Genomic DNA, 9,129 nt, shown 5'->3' with positions numbered 1-9,129 from the left:
GGGAGGGAGGGAGGAACTTTTTAAAATGATAAATATCCAGGTAACTACAAAAGATTTTTTTTCTCTTAATTTCTCTAAATACATAGGACTATTTTAAGCCAAGGTTATAACACTGCATTGTGGAGTATATATGACAACCGCAGCATAAAGGCTGGGGCAAGAGTAAAAGAACATGAATGCAGGGTTTCTACACCTTACGTGAAGCGCTAGTTACCAGTATTAGCTCAGTAGACCGGAAAGTCACGGATATGTATATGTATATGTATGTATACCATATATATATATGGTAATCCCTAGAGCAATTAGTGTTGTTTAAAAGTTAATAGACATCTTATAATGGGACTCTAAAATATATTAAAATATACAAAAGTGGCTGCAAAGGAGAAACCGTCACAAACAAGGGGGAAAAGGTAAAATGGTAGCTCTAACCCTAATCACATCAAGACTTACATGAAATGTTAGTGGACTAAACACTAAAGAGTTCGTCAGAATGGGTTTTTTTTTTTTTAAACCAGCTACATGCAGTCTACAAAATACACACTTAAAATATAAGGAACGGATTCATGCAAAGATAGAAATGGATGGAAAAAGATTTATCATGCAAGTTGTAAATATAAAAAGATGGGAGTGGCTACATTAATCTCAAAATAGACATCAAGTTAGAAAATATTACAGAGATAAAGTGGACACTTCAAAATGATAAAGCATCAGTTCTGTAGGAAAACGTAATAATCATAAATGTGCACCTAATAACAGAACTTCAAAATAAAGGAAGCAAAATTGACAGAGGAAGTATATTGACAGAGAAGACAATTCTATAGTTGTGGTTGGATATTTTAACACCCTCTTTCAGTAACTGATAGAACATCCAGATTGAAATAGCAGTAAAAACAGAGAATCCAGTGTGGAGGTCCCTTAAAAAGTTAAAAATTGAGCTACCCTATGATCCAGCAATTGCACTACTGGGTATTTACCCCAAAGATACAGACGTAGTAAAGAGAAGGGCCATATGCACCCCAATCAGTGTTCATAGCAGCATTGTCCACAATAGCTAAATCGTGGAAGGAGCCAAGATGCCCTTCAACAGATGACTGGATTAAGAAGATGTGGTCCATATAGACAATGGAATATTAGCCATCAAAAAGAATGATTTCACAACATTTGCAGCAACATGGACGGGACTGGAGGAGATAATGCTAAGCGAAATAAGCAGAAGACAATTATCATATGGGTTCACTCATTTATGGAACATAAGAAGTAGGAAGATCAGTAGGAGAAGAAAGGGAAGAAGAAAGGGGGGGTAAACAGAAGGGGGAATGAAGCATGAGAGACTATGGACTCTGGGAAACAAACTGAGGGCTTCAGAGGGGGAGGGGGGTGGGGGAATGGGATAGGCCAGTGATGGGTATTAAGGAGGGCACGTATTGCCTGGTGCACTGGGTGTTATAGGCAAGTAATGAATCATGGAACTTTACATCAAAAACTAGGGATATACTGTATGGTGACTAACATAATAAAAATTATTAGAAGAAAAAAAAGAGAGAATCCAGGCACCGTCAGTTACCTTGCCCTAGTTACATGTTCATAAAACACTACACCCTAAGTGGGCAGAATATACATTAAGTACTTCATATGCTGGGAACACAGAAATTATTCAGTAAATTTAAAAGACCTGAAATCATACAGAATATATTCTGTAGCCACAGTGGAATTAAATCAGAATTTAGTAACAATAAGGTATCTGGGTAAATGCCAAATACTTGGAAATTGAACTACACACTTCTAAATAATCCCTGGGTCAGATGAGAAAACAATCCCATTTACAGTTGCACCAAACACAATATCTGGGAATAAACCAAAGAGGTGAACGACCTGTACTCGGAAAACTATAAAACACTGATGAAAGAAATCCAAGATGACACAAAGAAATAGAAAGACATTCCATGCTCATGGGTTAGAAGAACAAATATTGTTAAAATATCTACACCACCCAAAGCAATCTAAAGATTTAATGCAATCCCCATCAAAATATCAACAGAACCAGAACAAACAATCCTAAAATTTGTATGGAACAACAAAAAATCCTGAATAGCGAAAGCAATCTTGAAAAAGGAAGAACTGGACATGTCATGATTGCAGATTAAGTTCTATTACAAAGCGGTAGTAATTAAAACAGTATGATATTGGAAGAAAAATGACACATAAATCAATGGAGTAGAGCAGAAAACCCCACAATTATATGGTCAGTTAATCTTCAACAAAGGAGGAATGAAAATACAATGGGAAATAGTCTCTTTAACAAAAGTTGTTGGGAAAACTGGACAGCCACGTGCAAAAGAATGAAACTGGGCCACTTTCAGCATATACAAAAATAAACTCAAAAGAAATTAAAGACCTGAATGTGAGACATGAAACCATAAATATCCTTGAAGAGAGCACGTGTAGTAATCTTTCTGACATCATCTATAGAAATATTTTTCTAGATATGTCTCCTGAGGCAAGGGAAATACAAAAATAACCTATTGGGATCACATTAAAATAAAGTTTTCTGCATATCAAAGAAAACAATCAAACTAAAAGGCAACCTACAGAATGGGAGAAGATATTTGCAAATGACATATGTGAAAAAGGGTTAGTATCCAAAATACATAAAAAGCTGATACAACTCAATACCCTAAAAAACAAACAATCCAATTTAAAAATGGGCAGAAGACACAAACATTTCTCCAAAGACAATACAGATATGGCCAGGGTACATGAAAAGATACTCAACATCACAGATCATCATGGAAATGCAAATCAAACCTACAATGAGCCATCACCTCACACCTGTCAGAATGGCTAAAGTCAAAACACAAGAAACAACAAATGTTGGTGAGGATGTGAAGGAAAAGGAGCCCTCGTGCACTACTGGTGGGAATGCAAACTGGTGCAGCCACTGTGGAAAACAGTATGGAGGGTCCTCAAAAAATGAAAAATAGAACTACCCTATGATCTAGGAATTGCACTACTGGATATTTACCCATAAAATACAAAAACACTAATTTAAAAGGATACATGCACCCCTATGTTTATAGCAGCATTATCTACAATAGCCAAACTATGGAAGCAGCCCAGGTGTCCATCAGTAGATGAATGGATAAAGAAGGTGTGATACATACATACGGTGGAATATTATTCAGCCATTAAAAATGAAATCTTACCATTTGCAACAATATGGAAAGAGCTAGATAGTATAGTGCGGAGTATTTAAGCCAGTCAGAGAAAAACAGATACCATATGATCTCATTCATATGTGGAATTTAAGAAACAAAACAAATGACCAGAGGGAAAAAAGAGTGAGAGACAACCAAGAAATGGACACTTAACTATAGAGAACAAGCTGATTGTTAGCAGAGGGGAGGTGGGTGGGGGGAAATAGTGGGATGGGGATTAAAGAGTACACTTACAGTGATGAAAAAAATAATAGGTAAGAAAAGGTCCTAAAGTTAATGACTTAGATTTCACTTTAAGAAACTAGAAAAGACAGCATACAGGAAACAAATAATATTTAAGAGCAACAAATGAGGAAATGGAGAAAACAGAAATTAACACAGACAAAAGTTAATTGAGAAAATTAACAAAATTTCCCAATATCTAACTAGAATAATCAAGAAAGAGAACACAAATTACCAATATTAGGAATGAAAGAGGTATTGTCATAGTAACTCTTACAGATATTAAAAGTATAACTTTTTAAGGTACCAACAAATTTGACAACTTAAATGCCTTAAAAACTACAGTTTACCCAAACCGACAAGATAAAACAATCAAGTCCTATATTAAATTATTTATCAAAATTTACCATTAAAGATTTTCCCACAAAGCAAATTCTAGGCCCAAATGGTTTTACTAAGGAATTCTATCAAACATTTATGGAAAAAATAACACCAGTCTTAAAAAATTGTACCAAAAATAGAGTCAGGGGCAGGGAGGGCAGCTGGCTGTCTCACTCAGTAGAGCATGTGACTCTTGATCCTCAGGGTTGTGAGTTCAAGCCCCACATTGGGCTTGTAGCCTACTTTAAAAAAAAAAAAAGGTAGAAGGGGTGGAAACACTTTCCAACTCATTTTATGAAGCCATTATCATCCTGATATCTAAACCTGATAAAGACAATACCAGAAGCAAATTACAGTCCATTATCTTCATGAACATAGATGCAGAGATACTTAATTGAATAATATATAAAGAGGATACTATCTCAGCATAGTTTTTTCCCTAAGAATGCAAGGTCAGTTTAAATCAGAAAAATCAAGAATTATAATCCCCATACCCAATTAAAGGAGAAAAAAACATGATTATCTCAGTAGATACAGAAAAAGCATTTAACAAAATTCATTCATTCATCAGAAAAACACTCAGCAAATCAGGAATAGAAGGGAACTTACTTTTAAAAGGGTCATCTACAAAAACTTACAGCTAACATTATATTAAATGGTGAAATACTGAATACTTTCTCAAGATTGAAAACAAGGGAACGGTACCACCTCTGTTGAACCTTGTATTGGCTGTCCTAGCCATTGCAATAAAGAAAGAGAAAAAGGTACAAAGAATAGAAGACAATTTTTTTTTCTATTTGCAGATGACACAGTTTTTTTTATATGGAAAGCTCTAAGGTGCAAAAACAATAGCATTAACAAGGATTTGATTTAGCAAGTTCCTAAGACACAAAAATATATAGTATTTTTGTACTAGCCGAAAACAATTGAAAAATGAAACTAAAAACCTAATCCTATTTACATAGCAATAAAAAAACTAGGAACAAATTTAATAAAAAGAAGTCCAGTCCTTTACACTGAAAACCACAAAAGATTGCTGAGAAATTAAAAAAACACTTGAAAATATGTAGAGAAATTAAAAAAACACTTGAAAATATGTAGAGAAAAGTCTAGAGATTGGAAGGCTGTTAAGGTACAGTTTTCCCCCAAATTGTTGTATATATACATCAATACAATTCCAACCAAAATCCCAGCAGGGTTGTTTTGTTGTTGTTTTGTTTGGGAGGAGTTTTGGTGTGTTTTGGCTTTTTTGTAGAAACTGACAAACTGCTTTTAAAATTTATATGGAAAGGTGAAGGACCTTGAATAAGTAAAGCAAACTTGAAAAAAGTTGGAAATTTTACACTATTTGTCTTTAGAGAACTTAAAATAATCAAGCCAGTGTGATACTGGCATGAAGATGTCAGATACAAGGATGGAAAAGAATATAGAGGTCTCAGAAAACCACATCTATATCATCAGTGGGGAAAGGAAAATCTTTTCAGCAAGTAATATTCGAATACTTAGATATCTCTATCCAACAAAAAATTAACCACAACTTCTGCCTCATCCCGGAGGAATATGGTTTCACAATGGATCATGGACCTACATATAAAACCTAAAGTCATAAAGCTTAAAAGAAAAACATAGGAGAATATCCTTGGTCACTTAGAAGTGGGCAGATATTTTGTAGTTACGGAAAACCACCACCATGAAAAGAAAATTTAGGAAATGAGAATCAAAATTCAGGAGTTATGCTCATCTACACGCAGCAAGCCACACTGGAAGAAAATGTCCACAAATCCTGACAAACAGCTATCCTCAGGATATGTAAGAAATCGTAGCTCATTAATAAAAAGACAAACCACCTAATTTAAAATGGCCAAATATTTTAACAGAACTTCACAAAAGGAGATGTATGAACAGTCAATAAGCCTCTGACAAGTGCTGGACATCATTAGTCATCAGGGAAATAGACGATAGAACCAAGTGGAACACCTCCGTACACCCACTAGAGTAGCCGGAAGTTTCAGAGACTGACCACACCGTGTGTTCATGAGCATCTGGAGCTCCCGGGGTTCCTTCATCAGTAATAGGTGTGTAAGAGATGCCACCACGTCTTTGGGGAGCAGGTTAGCAGGGGAGGGGTGGGGGGTAAAATACACATAAAATTTAACATTTTCAGTGATGATGTGTTTCCCTTTCCTTCGTTGTTGTAATGTGCTGTATCAGATCAGCTGATCTGAGATGCCGAGCTGTCCTTGCATTACTGGACTAAATCCATTCGGTCACGCTCTACGATCCTGTTTGCTAGTTTGTTGAGAATTTTTCCGTCCGTATTCATAAGGGATATTGGTCTGTGGTTTTCTCGCCATGCCTTTGCCAAGCTTTGTATCAGGGTAATGCTGGCCTCGTAGGTTGAATTAGCAAGTGTCCTTTCCTCTTCAATTTTTTTGGAAGAGTTTAAGAAAGATTGGTGTTAATCCTGTTTAAGAGTTCAGTAGAATGGAGGTGAAGCTGTGAAGCTGTCTGGTCTGGGGCTTTTCTTTGTTGGGAGGTTTTTAATGACTGGGTTGAACATCCTTACTAGTTATAGGTCTACTCAGATTCTCATTTCTTCATAATTGAGTCTTGGTTTTCCATTTTGTTGGGGTATAACTATTCACAGTATCCCCTTATAATCTTTTTATTTCTGTAAAATGGGTAGTAATGTCCCTTTTTTATTTTGTTCTTTTGCCCCATTTTTTCTTCTGATTTTAATAATCTGAAACTTTTTTCTTAGTCATATCTAGTAAAGATTTCTCAGTTGTGTTGATCTTTTCAGAGAACTAACTTTTGGTTTTGTTGATTTTCTCTATTTTTCTATTCTCTATTTTACTTAACTCTGGTCTAGTCTGTTATTTCTTTACTTCTGCTGGCTTTGAGTTTAGTGTATTCTTTTTTTAATAAGGTGTAAAGTTAGGTTGTTGAATTGAGAGTTTTCTTTTTAATGTAGGTACTTATAGCCATAAATTTCCCTGTCAGCCCTACTTTTATCTCATCCTATAACTTTCTAGATTTTGTGTTCTCATTTCCATTTTCTTTGTGATTTCTTCTTTGGCCCCTTGGTTAAGAGTATTTGATTCCCACATACTTGTGAATTTTCCCGGTTACTTCCTATTGATTTCCAGTTTCATTCCAAGTAGAATAAGTACTTTTTTTTTGTTTGAGAGAGAGAGCGAGCGAGCGTGTGCGCTCAAGTGAAGGGGAGGGGCAGAGGGAGAAGCAGACTCCCCGCTGAGCAGGGAGCCCAACTTGGGGCTCCATCCCAGGACCCTGAGATCATGACCTGAGCCAAAAGCAGATGCTTAACCGGCTAAGCCACCCAGGCACCCCTTGAATGTGGCTTTTCTTGACTGGGCTTTTAACTTGGTTGCTGTAGACCTTTGACGGTTTTCCAGAGTTCCTGTTGGGTTATCTTAGCCAGCACGGTGGTCATTGATATTGCCTCGAGGGAATGAGGGCTGGGAATATTAAACGCCGTTAAATCACAGCTTCTTCCCATACGCAGTGGGTCGGGTGGGATGCATGTCAGTAGGCGTCCATTCCTCACAGCCACCCTGTGCGGAGTAGCTCACGTGGCAAGAGTGCCCAAGCACGAAGACAAGGTGAAATGGTGTCTCTGCCTTCTCGCGTTGGGTGGGACTGCTTGACAGAAGGGGCCTAGGACTTGAGTAGCAGGTGTCTGTCATGTTGTACTTGGAGCACTGCTGAAATCTGCCCTGGGGAGTGGGTCCCAGAAATGAAGCATCTGCGGGCCTGGAGCTTTCATTGGTGACCTAGCTGGGCCACGGGCCACAGAGAAGCTCATCGGAAACCATTCCCAGGAGAGCATAAGGGCCCTGTGAGCTCCACGCACCTGTCACATTGGGCCCAAGAGGAATCGGAGGATCTCCCCTGACCTCCAGCAAGCCGGCTGCTCCCCTGTGCAGGCAGAGAGGGCAGCAGGGACAGAGTGGGCACTGCTCACTGAGTCTCTGCCCTGGCTGCCCTGAGAGTGGGTTCAGTGTCTAGCAGGGCCTGAGGAAGAATGTCAGGAGAGCCCCCACCCCAGGGCACAGCTCTCTGAGCCAGCCATCCCCATAGACTGTGAACCTGAGGCTGTCCCTGCACTCCCCACTCCTTCCCGTACACACCGCGGCAGACGCTCCTGGAGGGCTGCCCCTGCACTTGGCTGGGACCAGTCCCCAGGGTAAGAGTGGCAGGGGTTGGGGACCAGCTCCCAGCTCTGAGAGTAGTTTTCTTTTGTTCTTGCTGAACACCTGAACTCTTGGCCCAGCGTCGGCCGCTCCCAGGACCTGTCCTCCGCTCAAACAGCCCTGCCACCCAGCGCAGCCCCCACAGCCAGGCTTCGGATGGACGACAGAGCCTACTGCACACCTTCGGCCTTGAGTTCTCGCTGCAGGTGCTCCCACCGGCAGGCCCTGCAGAGAAGGCCATGCTAGGTCACAGTGTCCTCTCTCCCCGCTGCACCCCTGCAGTGCCCTCCCTGCAGTCCCTCACTCCGTTGCCTGTCCCTGTAAAACAGCCCCTGTTCTCTTCTTCCCCCCACAGCTGGCCCGCGTGGCCGCCTGCACCCCAGGCTCTAGCAAGCTGCTCCGAGGGGCGGGAACGATGACCCAGGGGGCCGCCCCAGCGAGATGGCTCTCCCCTTCCAGGCCGTGCGGGACCATAGCTTTCGGTCACCACCCGCCATTGTGTTTCATTTTGAGCTGCCCACCACGCCCGTGCCCCCTTTACTGATCTGTGCTCCGTCCCTAAGTCACCCCCTCGTGTGACCGTCTGACCCTTATGGGCTCCAGGAAGCCCTCCTGCCTCACTGCGGCCATGCCCTCACCCTTTCCTCCAGGACACTTTGGTGAAAGCAAGACCTTATTTTTAGAAAAGAGCTCCCTTATCTCTTTCAAAATAAATTAAGATCCTGGGGGGAAAGGCCGGGTTATTTTCTTTTCTTTTTTTTTTTTTTTTTTTTCAAATTCTTTTNAATCTCTCTGGAATCCTAAAGACAGTCTGGAAGAGCCTGACTAAAGTACATCAGAACTGCTCATCTCCGAGTTTTTCTTTCTTCACCTCGAGGATCTCAAGGGTGTTCAGAACCTTTTCCAGTAAAATCACTGGCCTGAAGGGAGAAGCAGCCCTCGCTCCTGCTCCGTGAAGGGCCGGTTTCCTTCTCACGGTCGCGGGCCTGGCGCCCGAAACCCTTGCTGCATCTTCCGGAGGAGCTTGGGCAAGAAGCTTCCAGGTGGCGGGGAAAAAAAAAAAAAAAAAAAAAAAAAAAAAAAATCCCGGGGCG

At 40.4% G+C, this 9,129-nt stretch overlaps 1 protein-coding gene across 2 annotated transcripts in view; it reads left to right on the top strand.

The window, feature by feature from the left end:
- Positions 1 to 9,129, top strand: part of PDE8A (phosphodiesterase 8A) — a 169,472-nt gene that overhangs the window by 158,578 nt on the left and 1,765 nt on the right. The gene's annotated exons all lie outside the window — the stretch shown is intronic.

This window comes from Ailuropoda melanoleuca, chromosome 9 (assembly GCF_002007445.2).
Source record: "Ailuropoda melanoleuca isolate Jingjing chromosome 9, ASM200744v2, whole genome shotgun sequence".
Taxonomy (NCBI): domain Eukaryota; kingdom Metazoa; phylum Chordata; class Mammalia; order Carnivora; family Ursidae; genus Ailuropoda; species Ailuropoda melanoleuca.
Note: the sequence above shows the minus strand (reverse complement) of the source record. Positions and strands in the feature narration are given on the sequence as shown.